Raw genomic sequence first — 15,198 nt, 5'->3', positions numbered from 1 at the left:
ACAAAACCTAACAGAGATGAGGAAAGACCGGTTTGTTTAATGTGTCAAAATATTTGCAGCAGAGAGCAGGAAGCCAAATCAATTAAGACGTTGTTTTAAGACATGAGACCCCAGTCACATTGATAAGCCGCTTGCTTTTCTTTCAGCAAAAATGCACTGAATATTGGCAACAATCATTAAACTAGCGAGCCCTGTTGGCATGATCTAAGTTGCTCAGTGCAAAATAACCCCACACCCTAGCAAAGGAGCTGATACTGCCTGCAGCAAAAATAAAAACTGTCCCTCTGTCCAATGGCACCGTCATTTTGGTTCTATTTTTTTTGTTTTTGTTTTTTTTTTTCCGGTCAAATTGTCCTAAATTCTTATGTTGCTAATCAACTTAAATGTATTATTATTTATTGATTTTATTAAATTTTAGTATTCAGTATCAAATGGTCAAAACATGTACCTTGAGTGTATTTTAACAGTTTGGATGTGACTTATTTTTTTAATGCAAGCAAATTGATACGCTTTAAATCTTTTCTGTTACAATCAAAACAAAATTGTTAAGAAAGTTATACATTATTGTAAGTTGATCTATATTACTTTTTCCTTTAATATTAAAAAAGGACAAAATGTTATGCAGATGTGTACTGGTAATAATATTAATTTTATAATACTATTGTACAGATGGGGGGGGGGGGGGCGCAAAACGTCTTCAAAGAGGGGGGCGTAACAGAAAATAATTGAGAAACACTGCCTTACCGTGACTCCTGTGGCAGGATTTGTCATTGCGCGTCATTGTCAGCCCTGGAAAGAGGATCTTCAATTATCATACATTCTTCAAAATTGCAGTTATTAACACAATACAAATAACAAATTATTTGTAAACCAACACAAAAGAACAAAAGGTTTACACACTCCTGTTTAAACAGGAAGTTGTTGCATTTTTACAACATGCGGTGAAATCTACTTAGAAGTCCCAGAGAATTCAGGTACTCCTACTAGTCCCAAACAATGGCCGATATGGCCACTCCCCTGGAAAACCCAGAGGTGGCAAAAATGAACCAAGTGCTTTTGAATTGGTAAGTCGTTGTTGGACAGACAACAGCCGTTCATATGGAAATGCAACCACTAGACATACATTAACTTCAGACACAATGACCACAATCCATACTCCATGCCCCTGATTCAGTCCTTCTAAACTATAGACACAATTCCTGCTTTACACTCAAATTGCAGTTCCAAAACGCTTTTTTTTCTTCTTCAAAACAATTTACACATTTGGGCCAGTCTTTCTGTCATTATGTGTGGAGTATAGGAGAAGTGAATTAAAAAATGTGTAAAAAGTGTCAAACTTTATAAATGGGTTAGGGTTAGGTAAATAAATAAATGTAGCTTGACTTGAACTGACACAAACTATCACATGAGCCACGGAGGGAATGCTAGGGAATATTAGGAGTGCTTGTCTCGGGAAAGGCCAAGTCGGCCTCTGCTGGGTTTTCTAGTGTTAATTACATAAGAATTACATGCGAAGCATGTAACACAGATTTGAAAAAATATATATATGCAAAGCTGTGACAAGCAGAAAGATAGGCTGTGAGCCGAATGGCCGAAATGGTAGAGAATGCCCATAAAACTAATGAAGACCAAGTTGGACAAACAAGCAGCCTAAAAAAGGCTACACAAGGAAATCAATAGTCTAGAGGGAAAGTCCCAGAATGACTCTGGCAATCTGTGTTGATACTGTATATAAAACTGAGCCGTACTGAATCCAAATTGGTAAAAAGTCAAATGCATCCCTCAATGGGTTCGTCTGGCTCCTCATCAGTGTTGTTTTTGGCAGCCATTTAAATTTTAGTCTTAGTCTTAGTGTTTTGAACTATAATACTTATTAGTCATATTTTAGTCATTTCAAAATGGGTTTGTCTTCATCTAGTTTTTGTTGACAAAAACTCAGACTAATTTCGTCTAGTTTTAGTCGACGTTTACTCAATATTTTTGTCTGTAAAATTTAAGTTTCTCTCAATAAATAAATAAATATAAAAAGGTTTCCGACTATTCGAATGAACTTTGACAGACGAGCTCATATTGTAGCCAGGGCTGTCAAACGATTGAATTTTTTGAATCAAGTTAATTACAGCTTAAAAATTAATTAATCGTAATTAATCGCAATTCAAACCATCTATAAAATATGCTATATTTTTCTGTAAATTATTGTTGGAATGAAAAGATATGTCAAAAAAAACGGGCAGGCAGGTGGTGTGGACCCAAATAGAGGGAAACAAAAGGCAGCAAGGCAGGTGGCGGTGAACTCAAAAACATTTTAATAATAACTAACAAAAGCACATAGTACAACCAAAAGTACTGGGGATCAAAAATGCAAGGTTCAAACAAAACTTACTTTATCGGAGGGACTAATACACGATTGCTTGGACAGGACTCCGACATCGACATTGACATAGACAATGACACAACAAGGAGTGAAAAGAAACTGGGAGCTTATATACACACAGAGACGAGGGGTAATGAGACAACGAGGAACAGATGGGCACCACAGAAGGATGCAGGGTGGCGATACACTAGGAGCAGGCAAAACAGGTGAAATCAATGGGCAATCACATGAACACACTAGGAGGGAACTAACACAAAACCTAACCAGGTATCAAACCGATTCCAGAAAGGGCCAAGTGGGTGCAGGTTTGCTTTCTAACCAATGAAAAGGACACCTTTTCACCAATTAGATCTTTTACATGTGTAATCAGCTAAACTTTGTCAGGTGGTGATTGTTTCAGCAGGAAGTTCATTGGTTAAACTCTCTGCGTTGGAACAAAATCCAGCATCCACTTGGCCCTTTCTGTAATCGGTTTGACACCTGTGAGACACAAGAATGATATATACATTCAACATACAGTACATTAGTACTGTATTTGTTTATTACAACAATAAATCAACAAGATGGCATTAACATTATTAACATTCTTTCTGTGAGAGGGATAGAAAGACTTGTAGTTCTTAACAGATAAATGTTAGTACAAGTTAGAGAAATTTTATATTAAATCCCCTCTTAATGTTTTCCTTTTAATAAAATTTGTAAAATTTTCAACAAAAAATAAACTAGTAGCCCGCCATTGTTGATGTCAATAATACCACAATGCTCATGGGTGCTTAAGCCCATAAAATCAGTCGCACCCAAGTGCCAGCAGAGGGTAGCAAAACTCCCAAAAAACACAAGTAACAAGTTTGCATTGCACTGTACCGTCATTTTAATCTGAGTGGGGCATGTGCGTTAATTGCGTCAAATATTTTAACGTGATTAATTTTAAAAATTAATAACCGCCCGTTAACGCGATAATTTTGACAGCCCTAATTTTAGCATCAACAAATCTATCACGTGATAATACACACTCAGCAGGAAAATGGTACATTATTTTCAACTAGATACATTTTGAAACTTTTTTTTTTTCCGGAAAATTGCCGTTTACGGGCGAACGGAAAATTTTTCGGGTACGTTTGAAAAATTGGCCGCGTTACACGAAAATTCCGGTTGCGCCGATACTTGAACGGTGCCGATCGGTGTTATGGTTTGGGCTGCGCGGTGCGCCGAAAAAACGCGGAGAATAAGATGAATTATAATAATAAATAATAAATAAATAAGTACAATAAAGTTGCAGAACAACATTACCTTGGCTTTCCCTTTGGGAAAGACCCAGGTAATTAATTATACCCACCTGGACACCACGAAACTGTATGTGTAAAAAAAAAAATAGAGTTGTCCGAGAGTTTAAAAGGATGCTCACAGTTAGAAATAGCCCAATGCTAACACGTACGTGAATGCTATGCTAATACTATGATTTACATTTGGTGTGTGAGGATCATTCAGCACAGATCTTTAAAGGCTAAAACAACATTGCACATTCTCTCCTGGCAAGATAAGAAGACAAATCTTACCTTGTGTCTCAAAACAAGCAATGGGGAGACTGGAGAGGACCCTAGTGGGTGAGTTGGGGAGGCGCAGCACATCACATGAGTGACACAACCAGACACTGCTACGATGTAGGCTAACTACTCATAAAATGTCAGTCATGTGACGGAAACTATAGCGCATTTTCGTCTCGTTTTAGTCTTGTCAGATGAAAACTGGCATTCGTGTCGTCATGTTTTACTCTCCCAAGACACGTTTTTAGCTCGTTATCGTCTCGTCATTGTCATGAAAAAATTGTTCGTCGATGAAATATTTTTGTTATAGTCATCGTTGACGAAAACAACACTGTTCCTCATTAAGTGATATTTCGGCCGGTTTGAGCCGATACACATTTCAAGAGATGGGTTGGATGAGTGACACCACCTTATTAATTTGTTGTCTGTATCGCACCCTAATACAAATGCAACTAAGCGGTGTAGCTGTAATCATTTTGCGCCGGGCCTAATGAGGTTCCACAGACAGCCGAGCCTCATGAGAACCGCAGCTTTTCCTGTTACCATGGCTCTATGAATAATAAACACCAATTGACAGCATGACTGCTGGTTGATTCACTAATCTCCACAGTTGGCTCCCTATAAGAGGGCTAAGAAAACTGGGGGGACTGTTTTGAAATGCCATGATTTAAATTGGAGAGGTAGATTGTTTTGGATGATTCTTTGAAATATAGCGAGCTTCTGAAGTGGCTGCCCTAAAATACATCTGATTAAATGCAAAGCGTATTCTCCAGTGGTCTTTACTGAGCCCTCACCATACTTTTGGGTTCATTTTCAGTCGACAGGAAGCACGGTTTTATCATCATCATCATCATCATCCACCTTTCCCGTTTTGCATCCCAGATAAACAAGTGGCCCCATGTTTAATTTATGAGGCGCAATGCTTGCCTTCAAAATCAATTTTAAAGCAAGCTAGCCAATGACACTCGTTCAGTGGGGGAAATCATTTACTTCGAAATGAGTTGTTGTCCCCGGACCTGATGTTGTTAGCAACTGACACATCGAGTGATAATGACATTATTGTATTGATTGCTGTACCCATGGTTTATTTGTTGTATTATGTATTATACAGTGGGACAAATAAGTATTTATTCAACCACTAATTGTGCAAGTTCTCCCACTTGAAAATATTAGAGGCCTGTAATTGTCAAAATGGGTAAACCTCAACCATGAGAGACAGAATGTGGGAAAAAGAAACAGAAAATCACATTGTTTGATTTTTAAAGAATTTATTTGCAAATCATGGTGGAAAATAAGTATTTGGTCAATACCAAAAGTTCATCTCAATACTTTGTTATGTACCCTTTGTTGGCAATAACGGAGGCCAAACATTTTTTGTAACTCTTCACAAGCTTTTCACACACTCTTGCTGGTATTTTGGCCCATTCCTCCATGCAGGTCTCCTCTAGAGCAGTGTTGTTTTGGGGCTGTCGTTGAGCAACACAGACTTTCAACTCCCTCCTCACCCCGTGGCGTCAAAATGATAACAAGAACGGTGAGCAAAAATCCCAGAACCACACAGGGGGACCTAGTGAATGACCTACAGAGAGCTGGGACTACAGTAACAAAGGCTACTATCAGTAAAACAATGCGCCGCCAGGGACTCAAATCCTGCACTGCCAGACGTGTCCCCCTGCTGAAGAAAGTACACGTCCAGGCCCGTCTGTGGTTCGCTAGAGAGCATTTGGATGATCCAGAAGAGGACTGGGAGAATGTGTTATGGTCAGATGAAACCAAAATAGAACTTTTTGGTAGAAACACAGGTTCTTGTGTTTGTAGGAAAAAGAATACTGAATTGCACCATGCCCACTGTGAAGCATGGGGGTGGAAACATCATGCTTTGGGGCTGTTTTTCTGCAAAGGGACCAGGACGACTGATCTGTGTAAAGGAAAGAATAAATGGGGCCCTGTATCGAGAGATTTTGAGTGAAAATCTCCTTCCATCAGCAAGGGCATTGAAGATGAGACGTGGCTGAGTCTTTCAGCATGACAATGATCCCAAACACACAGCCAGGGCAACAAAGGAGTGGCTTCGTAAGAAGCATTTTAAGGTCCTGGAGTGGCCTAGCCAGTCTCCAGATCTCAACCCCATAGAAAATCTGTGGAGGGAGTAGAAAGTCCGTGTTGCTCAACGACAGCCCCAAAACATCACTGCTCTAGAGGAAATCTGCATTAGTCAAAATACCAGCAACAGTGTGTGAAAAGCTTGTGAAGAGTTGCAGAAAACGTTTGGCCTCCATTGTTGCCAACAAAGGGTACATAACAAAGCATTGAGATGAACTTTTGGTATTGACCAAATACTTATTTTCCACCATGATTTGCAAATAAATTCTTTAAAAATCAAACAATGTGATTTTTTGGGTTTTTTTCCACATTCTGTCTCTCATTGTTGAGGTTTACCCATGTTGACAATTACAGGCCTCTCTAATATTTTCAAGTGGGAGAACTTGCACAATTAGTGGTTGACTAAATACTTATTTGCCCCACTGTAAGTGAGAGAAGCAAAAATTGCATTTTTCACCCATTACGGCCACTGTATAGTCTCGCCAAAGATGTGCCATGCTTACTTGCAGATTATAGATGCACAGATTTATATACGGTCACATCAATTTCGCACCCTGGATTATTCAACAACTTAACTGATGCCTATCACTGGGGAGAAAAAACATCTTTCTTTTGCTCATTTGTCAATGCCAGTGGGACATTGTCATGTTCTGCCGATGATAAGATGGAGGTCAAAGGGGGCACAGGCCTGGGAAGGGAGAGTGGAGGATTGTATCAAGATGGAGTGGCCACTGGACTGAGCTAAATTAAATTAGCAGCAAGCTCTGCTGAGTACAAGAGAAAACGCAGAACTATAAATTGTATTCCAACCACTGCTCATTGATATTAATGAAATACTAGTTGTATCTTATCATGGAGCGAGCCAGCTTCGAACTTGCTTTCCTTTCGCTTGAAAGTGGCTCTCATGAATTCTGCTGTATTATCAATGTACACTCCAGTGCTTTGCTTTTCCATGTAATGCAGTAATTATAATCATTACCATGAGGAACAACTAGCGGGCATTTTTGTCAGGCGAGCACATTACAAAAGGTGACTGGATTTTTTTTGCTTTCACACATCTGCCTTCAAGTCTATTGGATTAAACTTCCAGTGAGTATACGCTGCCATCAAGTGGACATTTGTAGACATACAAAACATACGATCAAAAGGTTGTTTAGAACAACGGTTCGTCAATTTTTTTTTTTAACTCTAATAAATGCATGTTTCACTGCTACATGGCTTTGTGTTCAGTTGTATTTTTTTAAACCCTTGTTCTTAAACAATTACAGTAGGATGAAAAAGTATCTGAATTTCTCACATTTCTGCATAAAATCCCATTCAAATGTGAGCTGATCTTTGTCAAAATCACACAGATGAAAAAACAGTGTCTGCTTTAACTAAAACCACCCAAACATTTATAGGTTTTCTCATTTTAGTGAGGACAGCATGCAAAAAATGACAGAAGGTGGAAAAATAAGTGAACCCTCTGCCTACGGAGACTAAGGCTAGGTCTGATTTTTTGACGTGCCCGTTCAGACTGCCTTTGTCCTTTGAGCCCGTTCAAGTATCACGCATGCGCACTAATTCGCAGTCTGACATGCGCTCAGCAAAATGACCAGCATGCGCAGAAGCATCAGAACAGATTACACAAGCTGTATGTCATTCCAGGGTGATCATATTTTTATTTCCAAAAAGAGGATACAAACAACAGACATAAATAATCCCTGTTTAGTCTCATATTCAAAGTTTATATGGATCGATAGCATGCGCGAACTGTCCATGCATGACACACACACATACGGACAGTTTGCCCTGACTTGGCCATGTAAGCGATCTTGAAATATTGCTCATATGGAGCAGAGAGAAAACCAAGAACTCTCAGGCTTATCCTCAACCCATTTAATTTTTTTATGACTGTTGTCAATCCCGACCCTACCCCAAAAGCCGTGTTCAAGGCAAGCTAGGCGCTAACGCACAGCTACACCGCTACTGTAGCACCATGTCTCACTCCCCTTTGATGACGTCATTGCTGCATGAATTTCGATTTGGTAGACTTGACAGTTCAGACCGGTGCGACGTTCTGGAAAAATGTGGCCCAGATCGATTTTAAACTACGTAGGAAAGTGACCCAGATCGGATTTAAAATGGTCCACTTCTATGCGACTTGACCCGTTCAGACCGTCAAGTTAATGCCTCTCTCGAGTCGGAAAAACACGAAAAAAATCGGATTCGCGCATTTAGACCTGCGGTACGAACTTACAGCTCACCAACATCAAGACTTCATCCCTTCCGTGAAGCATGGTGGAGGAAGCATCATGATTTCGGGCTGTTTCGCTTCCTCAGGGCCTGGACAACTTGCAATCATTAATGGAAGAATGAATTCAAAAGTTTTGCAGGAAAACCTGAGGCTGTCTGTCCGACAGTTGAAGCTAAAAAGAGGATGGATGCTGCAACAAGACAATGATCGAAAACACAGAAGTAATTCAAATACAGAATGGTTTCAGAAGAACAAAATACATCTTCTGGAGTGGCTCAGTCAAAATCCAGACTTGAACCCCATTGAGATGCTGTGGCGTGACCTAAAGACAGGGATTCATGCCAGACATCCCAGAAATCTGACTAAACTACACCAGTTTTGTAGAGAACAATGGGCCAAGATTAATCCTGATTGATGTGCCAGACTAATCCGCAGCTACAGGAAGCGTCTAGTTCACACATGTCCAAAGTCCGGCCCCGGGGCCAAATGCGGCCCGTGGCCAAATTTCATCCGGCCCCCAGCCTCTGTCATAAAATCAATAACGTCTGGCCCGCACACAGACTTTAATATGTTGGTCAGCAGTACTGATACCAGCTTACACATTAAATGCTGCTCCTCATTTATCCACTAAAAGGAGGCAGCACTCTAAGCAACATTACCCTGTGTGACCCTTTACTCCCAATTTTCTAAAATGGCGACAATAAACACAAAAAAAAAAAAAAAAGAAAGTTGACTGCGACGGCCGACACTTCAAGGATAGGTGGAAATTGGACTAATGTGTCTTCACTGAAATACACAACAAATGTGTCTGCCTCATTTGCAAAGAGACAGTAACTGTTTTAAAAGAGTTTAATGTGAGGCGATATTACCAAACAAGACACGCTGACATGTACGACAAGATTACAGGGAAGATACGTAGCGAGAAATTGAAGGAACTTGAAGCTAGTTTAATTTTACAGCAGCAGTATTTCAGAGCCAGGAAAGTTGAAAGAGAACACCACAAAGGCTAGTTGCGAGATTGTTAAAATTAGGAATTAAAAATAGTAATAAAGCAAATATGACACACAGAATGGCTTGCTAAAATTTGCCTAAATATATTGTTCTACATAAAGGACGTTAGCCAAGGTCAGCCCCCCACATTTTTACCACAACAAATCTGGCCCCCAATGCAAAAAGTTTGGACACCCCTGGTCTAGTTGAAGCTATTGCTGCCAGGGGGGGGGGGGGGGGGGGGGGGGGCACAAAATATTACCGTATCTTTCAGACTGAAGTTTTTTTTCATAGCTTGGCTGGGGGTGCGACTTATACTCTGGAGTGACTTAGGTCTGAAATTATTAACACATTATTATATCATTTCTCATGTTATTTTGGTGTTTTGGAGTGACACTAATGGTTTGGTAAACTTGTTAGCATGTTCTTTATGGTATAGTTATCTGAATAAGTCTTAATAGCTATGTTACGTTAACATACCCGCCACGTTCGCATTTTGTTGTTCAGGCATCATGTAACATTATCATACTGTACTGACTGTATTCAGCATGAGGTTCTCTATTGTATTTTTTTTTTAATTGCATTACAAGATGACATATCTGTTCTATATGTTGGATTTTATCAAGTAAATTTCCCCCCAAAATGCGACTTATACTCCGGTGTGACTTATGTATGTTTTTTTCCACTTCGTTGGGCATTTTATGGCTGCTGCGACTTATAGTCCGAAAAATGTGATGGTTTATTTACTTATTTTTTCCCCCTTCTGTCATTGTTTGCATACTAGCCTCATTAAAATATGAAAACCTATAAATGTTAGGGTGTTTTTAGTTAAAGCAGACACTGTTTTTTCATCTGTGGGATTTTGCAAAGATCAGATCACATTTGATGGTGATTTTATGCAAAAATGTGAGACATTCCAAAAATGTTTTTATACTTTTTCATACCACTGTATTAGGTACAATCTGCGCACTATATTTAAATATCATTTAAGTATGTTGTTAAAGACAAACCTTGGATTTCAAGTGAAAACAACATTCGTGACGAATCCATTGAATACAGAGAGCGGCAGAAAATTTTGGGACTTTGGATCAGTAAAAGTGTCGAATGAAGTTGTTCTCCTATCATCCGCCGGCATGCGCTGCCGGTTGAAAGATTCTGCCACACATGACTTCCTTCAATGCATGGTTAAGTAGTAAGCTAATGGACAGGAGTGGGGCAAACCACTCACATTTTAACAGTTTATCTTATAGGTGTTTTGGAGATTCTATTTTTTGTTCTTAATTCTTTATGTGAGCAAATTCCACATTACATTTTTACTTGTAATTGTTTATTGTCATCATCATCGGTATCGTTGACAGTTACAAGATAGCATGATGATCAGATTAACCCGAAGAAAAGTCAAGGGCTTACGGGAGAAGCCTTGGCTTATTAAATCCCGTCCCCATTAGACCAAGGACGCACATCATTTCATGATAGAGTAGGCATTTCACATTGTGGTACATGTACAGTATTTTTTTTTTTTTTTTTTTACATAAATTTTCTTCCCAAAAGTCATTGATTCGACGTAACACTTGGGTAAAGCTGTCAGTCATCTGTTTGCTCATTGATTAGGGTGAGCAATTGTTGCAGATTTAATCAAAGCTCGCATTCGCGTATGTCAGCAGTTGGAATGTTCTGTCTTAGCGACAGAGCTGATTACTAGAGCATGTTATGACTACTTTATCATCTTTTGCCTCTGAAATTCCTCCCACTTTTTGTTATGGGAACACTATGTGGTATCTGTGTGTCTGGCAAAACACCTTTATTTATTTTTTAATACTGGAGGTCAGACACCTAGCGACTATGAATACTGTCCTTATATTTTCTTTTAAACGCTGCTAGGGAGCCCAAGTTGATCAGTGCATTTATGAGGGATGCATGTACAGTGGGGCAAATAAGTATTTAGTCAACCACTAATTGTGCAAGTTCTCCCACTTGAAAATATTAGAGAGGCCTTTATTTGTCAACATGGGTAAACCTCAACCATGAGAGACAGAATGTGAAAATAAAAAAAACTGAAAATCACATTGTTTGATTTTTAAAGAATTTATTTGCAAATCATGGTGGAAAATAAGTATTTGGTCAATACCAAAAGTTCATCTCAATGCTTTGTTATATCCCCTTTGTTGGCAATAACGGAGGGCAAACGCTTTCTGTAACTCTTCACAAGCTTTTCACACATTGTTGCTGGTATTTTGGCCCATTCCTCCATAAAGATCTCCTCTAGAGCAGTGATGTTTTGGGGCTGTCGTTGGGGAACACGGACTTTCAACTCCCTCCGCAGATTTTCTATGGGGTTGAGACCTGGAGACTGGCTAGGCCACTCCAGGACTTTGAAATGCTTCTTACGAAGCCACTCCTTTGTTGCCCTGGCTGTGTGTTTGGGATCATTGTCACGCTAAAAGACCCAGCCACGTCTCATCTTCAATGCCCTTGCTGATGGAAGGAGATTTTCACTCAAAATCTCTCGATACATGGCCCCATTCATTCTTTCCTTTACACAGATGAGTCGTCCTGGTCCCTTTGCAGAAAAACAGCCCCAAAGCATGATGTTTCCAACCCCTTGCTTCACAGTGGGTATGGTGTTCTTCAGATGCAATTCAGTATTCTTTCTACTCCAAACACGAGAACCTGTTTTTCTACCAAAAAGTTCTATTTTGGTTTGATCTGACCATAACACATTCTCCCAGTCCTCTTCTGGATCATCCAAATGCTCTCTAGCGAACCGCAGACGGGCCTGGACGTGTACTTTCTTCAGCAGGGGGACACGTCTGGCAGTGCAGGATTTGAGTCCCTGGCGGCGCATTGTGTTACTGATGTTGTTACTGTGGTCCCAGCTCTCTGTAGGTCATTCACTAGGTCCCCCCGTGTGGTTGTGGGATTTTTGCTCCCCGTTCTTGTTATCATTTTGACGCCACGGGGTGAGGAGGGAGTTGAAAGTCCGTGTTGCCCAACGACAGCCCCAAAACATCACTCTTCTAGAGGAGATCTGCATGGAGGAATGGGCCAAAATACCAACAGCAGTGTGTGAAAAGCTTGTGAAGAGTTACAGAAAACGTTTGGACTCCGTTATTGCCAACAAAGGGTACATAACAAAATATTGAGATGAACTTTTGGTATAGACCAAATACTTATTTTCCACCATGATTTGCAAATAAATTATTTAAAAACAAACAATCTGATTTTCTGGGTTTTCTTTCCCACATTCTGTCACTCATGGTTGAGGTTTACCCATGTTGACAATTACAGGCCTCCCTAATATTTTCAAGTGGGAGAACTTGCACAATTAGTGGTTGACTAAATACTTATTTGCCCCACTGTATGTCTGAATTACTTTAACACTTGACAAAGCTACTGTCGGTTTAAAATATCCACAGAAATATAATGTTTGAAAATTGTGGCTCCGCTGTTACAGTCAGATACATTTTGCATTTGACTGAAAAGGAAATTGCTGAATAAGTGCATCTGTTAAAATAGAGAAGTTGTTACACATCTCTAAAGGAGGGAGGGATGTAAATATTGATTCGCGAACAAAAAGAGGAAGTTAATTACACTGCTTCCCATCACTCTTTCTTTTATTTTCTCAACTGACGCATATAAAATAATATTTCACTATTTGTGTGTGAGTTCATGACATCATTGGAGTAGACCGTTTTAACTTGACTTCACACAGAATTTCATATCTTACAAATTTATTGGGAGTAAAACAAGCTGCACTACAAAGCACACATTTATTCAAGTTAGAGGCAGCTAAAAGTGAGAGCAACCTTTGAACATTTGCATTAATATGGAGGTAGATTTGTGTCTTTATTATTCAATCAAAAAAACAAAAGTTGCTTCAATCAAAATATATATTTTCAATCGGAGAAAAGGTCACTTCAATCCAAAAAAAAAAAAAAAGTGTCTGAATGCAAAAATAAATTTGAAACTCAAAAAAATATATTTGAAAACTTTTTCTTTGATTGAATTTTTTTTTTTTTTATTTAAGTTTTTTTGATTGAAACAACATTTTTGATTGAGGTCATGTAATTTTGCGCATTTTGGCGAGGACATTTATGTCTTTATTATTCAATCAAAAAATAAGTTGCTTCAAACAAAAAAATATATATTTTCAAAAGAAAAATCACTTCAATCAAAAATTTTTTATAAAATTCAATTGTAGAAAAAAAGGTTTGAATGTGCAAAAATATTTGAGACTCAGAAATTCGCATTTGAACACTTTATTTTTCATTCAAACCGTTTTCTTTGATTGAAGCAATCCTTTTTGTGTTTGAGCCATATTAGGGGTAGGACATTTGTGTCTAAATCATTAAATCGCGATAAAAGTCAAAAAAACTATTTTTAATCAAAGAAAAAAATCACTTGCAAAAAAAATTTTTTTTGAAAATATATTTTATTATTTGAAATATATATTTTTTTTATTGAAGTGTCACTTTTTTGAAAAGCAAAAAAAATTAAACTTTTTTTTTTTTTTTTTTTTTTTGAAGTGGAAAACGTTTTGAACGCACTTTTTTTTTTGAAGCGGAAAAGTTTTGAAGGCACTTTTTTTTCGATTGAATCATTTTGACACAAAGATTCAACTTCAACTTCAAAATGTGGTCCAAACGCAAAAACCACATGACTTCAATCAAAAATGTTGTTTCAATTTAAAAAAAAATAAAATAAAAAACTTTGAAAAAAAATTTAATCAAAGAAAAAAAATCATTTGCAAAAATATATATTTTTGGGGAAAATATATTTTATTATTTGATATATATATATTTTTTTTTTTTATTGAAGTGTCACTTTTTTGAAAAGCAAAAAAATTTAAACTCTTTTTTGTTTTTTTGTTTTTTTTGAAGTGGAAAAAGTTTTGAACTCACTTTTTTTTTTTTGAAGTGGAAAAAGTTTTGAAGGCACTTTTTTTTGATGGAATCATTTTGACAAAAAGATTCAACTTCAACTTCAAAATGTGGTCCAAACGCAAAAACCACATGACTTGAATCAAAAATGTTGTTTCAATCAAAAAAAAAAAAAAAGTTTTCAAATATATATTTTTTTGAGTTTCAAATTTATTTTTGCATTCTAACACATTTTTTTTTTTTTTATTGAAGTGACTTTTTCTTTGATTTGAAAATATATATTTTGATTGAAGCAACTTTTTATTTGATTGAAGCAACTTTTTTTGGGATTGAATAATAAAGACACAAATCTACCTCCATACATTAATTAAAAAAAAAAAAAAAACATGTAAGTTGTTCCCAAGATCGTGAAGCCTAACTATATGTATAGAACAGTGGTTCTTAACCTTGCTAAAGTTACCGAACCCCGTGAGTTTTACACGTGCATTAACCAAACCCTTTAAATTAGATTTTTTTTTTTTTTTTTTTTCAAATTCAAAATCGATATATCTAAGCGAACAAGCTAAAACCCAAGTGAATTTCTATTCAAAGTTCTCATTTCAACAGAATGTTTGTAAAAATACAGACTGGCCGAATGCGCCAAATTTAATGAAAAACCCACAAAATGATCGCCAAATTTCTACACAAAGCAAATGTTAAAAAAAAAAAAAAACATGAACGTTCTCACAAATCCAATAAACAGAGTGAATTTACAACAAATAGTTTTGCCTTTTGATATACTTTTCACATTGGAAAATTTAACTATTCATTTCACACTGTTTCTATTTTAGTTTTCATGTCGACGCTCTCATTTTATCCAATCCTTGCCTCACATACTATTTTCATGCCATAAAATGTGACTCAAATGGTTTTTTTTCTCAATGTAAACACAGTGCACGTTACCCGTAGGTCTGTTGTTCTTCCTCATACCAAGTGAGAGTCAACCTTCCACTGAGCAAACCCGTTTCTCCTCCCATCAGATGGAGGACTAGCAGTTGAAATAATTGGAATAAAGCCTGAAAATTGGGGACT

The sequence above is a fragment of the Corythoichthys intestinalis genome, chromosome 13, assembly GCF_030265065.1.
Source record: "Corythoichthys intestinalis isolate RoL2023-P3 chromosome 13, ASM3026506v1, whole genome shotgun sequence".
Taxonomy (NCBI): Eukaryota; Metazoa; Chordata; class Actinopteri; order Syngnathiformes; family Syngnathidae; genus Corythoichthys; species Corythoichthys intestinalis.
This window is presented reverse-complemented; position numbering follows the sequence as displayed.